General features: G+C 37.2%; 1 non-coding gene across 1 annotated transcript; it reads left to right on the forward strand.

Moving 5' to 3' along the window:
- Positions 1 to 2,056: 2,056 nt before the first annotated feature.
- On the forward strand, positions 2,057 to 2,164 carry LOC112773509 (small nucleolar RNA R71). The gene has a single exon (XR_003188056.1). It is a non-coding gene; the product is annotated as a small nucleolar RNA R71 (small nucleolar RNA).
- The last annotated feature ends 3,574 nt before the right edge of the window (positions 2,165 to 5,738 follow it).

Here is a 5,738-nt window from a genome sequence, read left to right on the forward strand (position 1 = left end):
TCAGCACCAGGTTGGTGCCCATTTTGGGCGTTCAACGCCCATTTGCTGCCTTTTCTGGCGTTGAACGCCAGAACCATGCTTGTTCTGGGCGTTCAGCGCCAGGATGCTGCCCATTTTGGGCGTTCAGTGCCAGAACCATGCTCTGTTCTGGTGTTGAACGCCAGGCAGATGCTTCCTCCAGGGTGTGATTTTTCTTCTACTGTTTTTTATTCCGTTTTCAATTTTTATATTTATTTTGTGACTCCACATGATCATGAACCTATAAAGACATATAACTAAGAAAAATATAGTTAGATAAATAAAAATTGGGTTGCCTCCCAACAAGCGCTTCTTTAATGTCAATAGCTTGACAGTGGGCTCTCATGGAGCCTCACAGATGTTCAGAGCATTGTTGAGACCCTCCAACACCAAACTTAGAGTTTGGATATGGGAGTTCAACACCAAACTTAGAGTTTAGTTGTGGCCTCCCAACACCAAACTTAGAGTTTGACTGTGGGGGCTTGGGTTGACTCTGCTTTGAGAGAAGCTTTTTCTGCTTCCTCTCCATGGATGCAGAGAGAGATCCTTGAGTTGTAAACACAAGGTTGTCCTTATTCAGTTGAAGGACTAATTCTCCTCTGTCCACATCAATCATAACTCTTGCTGTGGCTAGGAAAGGTCTTCCTAGGATGATGGATTCATCCTCTTCCTTTCCAGTATCCAGGACTATGAAATCAGCAGGGATGTAAAGGCCTTCAACCTTTACTAACACGTCCTCTACTTGTCCATAAGCCTGTTTTCTTGAATTGTCTGCCATCTCTAATGAGATTTTAGCAGCTTGCACCCCATAGATTCCCAGTTTCTCTATTACAGAGAGGGACATGAGGTTTATTCCTGAACCAAGGTCACACAGAGCCTTAAAGATCATGGTGCCTATGGTACAGGGTATTATGAACTTTTCAGGATCCTGTCTCTTCTGAGGTAATGTCAGTTGATCCAGATCACTTAGTTCATTGATGAACAAGGGAGGTTCAACTTCCCAAGTATCAATGCCAAATAATTTGGCATTCAGCTTCATGATTGCACCAAGAAACTTGGCTTTTTGCTCTTCAGTAACATCCTCATTCTCTTCAAAAGAGGAATACTCATCAGAGCTCATGAAGGGCATAAGGAGGTTCAATGGAATCTCTATGGTCTCTAGATGAGCCTCAGAGTCCTTTGGTTCCTCAGAGGGAAGCTCCTTATTGGTCACTGGACGTCCCAGGAGGTCTTCCTCCTTGGGATTCACGTCCTCCTCTCCCTCATTGGGTTCGGCCATTTTGCTTATGTCAATGGCCTTGCACTCTCCTTTTGGATTCTCTTCTGTATTGCTTGGGAGAGTACTGGGAGGGATTTCAGTGATCCTTTTACTCAGCTGGCCCACTTGTGCTTCCAAATTTCTAATGGAAGACCTTGTTTCATTCATGAAACTCACAGTGGCCTTAGATAGATCAGAGACTAAGTTTGCTAAATTAGAAGTATTTTGTTCAGAGTTCTCTGTCTGTTGCTGAGTGGATGATGGAAAAGGTTTATTATTGTTAAACCTGTTTCTTCCACCATTATTAAAGCCTTGTTGAGGCTTTTGATCCTTCCATGAGAAATTTGGATGATTTCTCCATGATGAGTTATAGGTGTTTCCATAAGGTTCACCTAAGTAATTCACCTCTGCTATTGCAGGGTTCTCAGGATCATAAGCTTCTTCTTCATAAGAAGCCTCTTGAGTACTGTTGGATGCAGCTTGCATTCCATTCAGACTCTGAGAGATCATATTGACTTGCTGAGTCAATATTTTATTCTGAGCCAATATGGCATTCAGAGTATCAACCTCAAGAACTCCCTTCTTCATAGGCGTCCTATTATTTACAGGATTCCTTTCAAAAGTGTACATGAACTGGTTATTTGCAACCATGTCAATGAGTTCTTGAGCTTCTGCAGGCGTTTTCTTTAGGTGAATGGATCCACCTGCAGAAGTGTCCAGTGACATCTTTGATAGCTCAGATAAACCATCATAGAATATATCCAAGATGGTCCATTCTGAAAGCATGTCAGAAGGACACTTTTTGGTCAACTGTTTGTATCTTTCCCAAGCTTCATAGAGGGATTCACCTTCTTTCTGTTTGAAAGTTTGAACATTCACTCTAAGCTTGCTCAGCTTTTGAGGAGGAAAGAACTTGGCTAAGAAAGCCATGACCAGCTTATCCCAAGAGTTCAGGCTATCTTTAGGTTGAGAGTCCAACCATATTCTAGCCCTGTCTCTTACAGCAAAAGGGAAAAGCATGAGCCTGTAGACTTCAGGATCTACTCCATTAGTCTTAACAGTATCACATATCTGCAAGAATTCAGTTAAGAATTGAAAAGGATCTTCAGATGGAAGTCTATGAAACTTGCAGTTCTGCTGCATCAGAGAAACTAATGGAGGTTTCAGCTCAAAGTTGTTTGCTCCAATGGCAGGAATGGAGATGCTTCTTCCATGTAAATTGGAATTAGGTGCAGTAAAGTCACCAAGCATCCTCTTTGCATTATTATTATTTTCGGCTGCCATCTCCTCTTCCTGTTCGAAAATTTCTGAAAGGTTATCTCTGGATTGTTGTAATTTAGCTTCTCTTAATTTTCTCTTCAGAGTCCTTTTAGGTTCTGGATCTGCTTCAACAAGAATGTTCTTGTCCTTGCTCCTGCTCATATGACAAAGAAGAGGGCACAGAAATAATAATAATAATAATAATATGGATCCTTTATACCATAGTATAGGGATCCTTTTGTGAGTGGAAGAAAAGAGGGAGACAAAGAATGTGATGTAAAGAAAGAAACACAACTGTGAGGAGGGCAGAGATGTGAGATGAGATGTTAGTAAATGAATAAATAAATAGAATAAGATGGGAGAGGGAGAATTTTCGAAAATAATTTTTGAGAAAGAGTTAGTGATTTTCGAAAATAGTTTTTGAAAAAGGTTAGTATTTTTTTTTCGAAAATTTTTTTTTAAATCAAAAATAAAAATAAAAAATAATTAGTTAATAAAAAAAGAAATTTTTGAAAAAGAGGGAAGATATTTTCGAAAATTAGAGAGAGAGAGAGAGTTAGTTAGATAGTTTTGAAAAAGTTAAGAAACAAACAAAAAGTTAGTTAGTTAGTTGAAACAAATTTTGAAAAGATAAGAAGTTAGGAAGTTGGAAAAGATATTTTGAAATTAGATTTTTGAAAAAGATAAGATGAGAAGATATTTTTGAAAAGATATGATAGAAATTAGTTTTTGAAAAAGATTCGATTTTTAAAATCACAAGTAATGACTTGATTCATAAGAAATCATAAGATATGATTCTAGAACTCAAAGTTTGAATCTTTCTTAACAAGTAAGTAACTAACTTGAAATTTTTGAATCAAAACATTAATTGTTATTGTTATTTTTGAAAATTTGATATAAAAATAAGAAAAATATTTTTGGAATTTTCGAAAATAACTAAGAATTTTGAAAAAAGATTTGATTTTTGAAAAAGATTTTGAAAAAGATGAGATTTTTAAGTTGAAAATTTGATTTGACTCATAAAAACAACTAGATTTTTAAAAATTTTTGAAAAAGTCAATCCAAATTTTCGAATTTGATGAGAGAAAAAGGGAAAGATATTTTTTTTATTTTTGAAATTTTTTTATGAAGAGAGAAAAAAACAAGAAAAATGATGCAATGCATGAGAATTTTAGATCAAAACAATGAATGCATGCAAGAATGTTATGAATGTCAAGATGAACACCAAGAACACTTTGAATGTCAAGATGAACACTAAGAACATATTTTTGAAAAATTTTTGATGGAAAGAAAACATGTAAGACACCAAACTTAGAAATCTTTCATGTTTAGACTCTAAGAAACGAAAAATGTACATGTAAAACAAGAAAAGACACAAAACATGAAAACATCAAGATCAAACAAGAAGACTTACCAAGAACAACTTGAAGATCATGAAGAACACTATGAATGCATGATATTTTCGAAAAATGCAAGATGCATATGCAAGTGACACCAAACTTATGATATGACTCAAGACTCAAACAAGAAACACAAAATATTTTTTTGATTTTTATGATTTTCTAATTTTTTTGGATTTTTATTTTATATTTTTCGAAAATTATTTAGAAAGAAAGAAAAATAAGGATTCCAAAATTTTTAATATGAATTCCAGGAATCTTGTCATGTTAGTCTAAAGCTTCAGTCCAGGAATTAGACATGGCTCACTAGCCAGCCAAGCTTTCAATGAAAGCTCCGGTCCAAAACACTAGACATGGCCAATGGCCAGCCAAGCTTCAGCATGTAATTCAGACATGACATGCCTGACATACCCTACAGTCGTATAACAGCTGATGGTTGGAAGCCTCAGTCCAAAAGAATTTAGACATGCCTTTACAGCCAGCCAGGCTTCACATGCTTCATGAAACACTAGAATTCATTCTTAAAAATTTTGAATCTAAAATTTTTTTTTCAAAAACAGGTGAGAAAATTTTGAAATATTTTTGAAAAAATTTGTTTGAAAAGAAAACAAAAAGAAAATTACCTAATCTGAGCAACAGGATGAACCGTTAGTTGTCCAAACTCAAATAATCCCCGGCAACGGCGCCAAAAACTTGGTACGCGGAATCGTGATTACACTTTAATTATGTAAAATTCATTGCTCTTTCTTTCCCTGGAAATGGCGCCAAAAACATGATGCCAAGACCATGGTTCACAACTCCGTGTAACTAACCAGCAAGTGCACTGGGTCGTCCAGGTAATACCTTACGTGAGTAAGGGTCGAATCCCACGGAGATTGTCGGTATGAAGCAAGCTATGGTCACCTTGTAAATCTCAGTCAGGCGGATATCAAATGGTTATGGAGTTTTCGAAAATTATATAATAGAATAGGGATAGAAATACTTATGTAATTCATCGGTGAGAATTTCAGATAAGCGAATGGAGATGCTTTCGTTCCTCTGAACCTCTGCTTTCCTGCTATCTTCATCCAATCAGTCTTACTCCTTTCCATGGCTGGCTTTATGTGATACATCACCATTGTCAATGGCTACTTTCGGTCTTTTCTCGGGAAAATGATCCAAATGCCCTGTCACAGCACGGCTAATCGTCTGGAGGCATCACCCTTGTCAATGGCTTCATCTTATCCTCTCAGTGAAAATGGTCAACACACCCTGTCACGGCACGGCTATTCATCTGTTGGTTCTCGATCATGCTGGAATAGGATTTACTATCCTTTTGCTTCTGTCACTAACGCCCCGCAATCACGAGTTTGGAGCTCGTCACAGTCATTCATTCATTGAATCCTACTCGGAATACCACAGACAAGGTTTAGACCTTCCGGATTCTCTTGAATGCCGCCATCATTCTAGCTTACACCACGAAGATTTCGATTAAGAGATCTAAGAGATACTCATTCAGTCGAAGGTAGAACGGAAGTGGTTGTCAGGCACGCGTTCATAGGAAATGATGATGATTGTCACATTCATCACATTCAGGTTGAAGTACGAATGAAAATCTTAGAAGCGAAACAAGATGAATTGAATAGAAAACAGTAGTACTTTGCATTAATCTTTGAGGAACAGCAGAGCTCCACACCTTAATCTATGGAGTGTAGAAACTCTACCGTTAAAAATACATAAGTGAAAGTCCAGGCATGGCCGAGAGGCCAGCCCTTAAACGTGATCTAAGATAGCATACAACTGATCAAAGATGGTCAAAAAGA

Source organism: Arachis hypogaea, chromosome 18 (genome assembly GCF_003086295.3).
Source record: "Arachis hypogaea cultivar Tifrunner chromosome 18, arahy.Tifrunner.gnm2.J5K5, whole genome shotgun sequence".
NCBI lineage: Eukaryota > Viridiplantae > Streptophyta > Magnoliopsida > Fabales > Fabaceae > Arachis > Arachis hypogaea.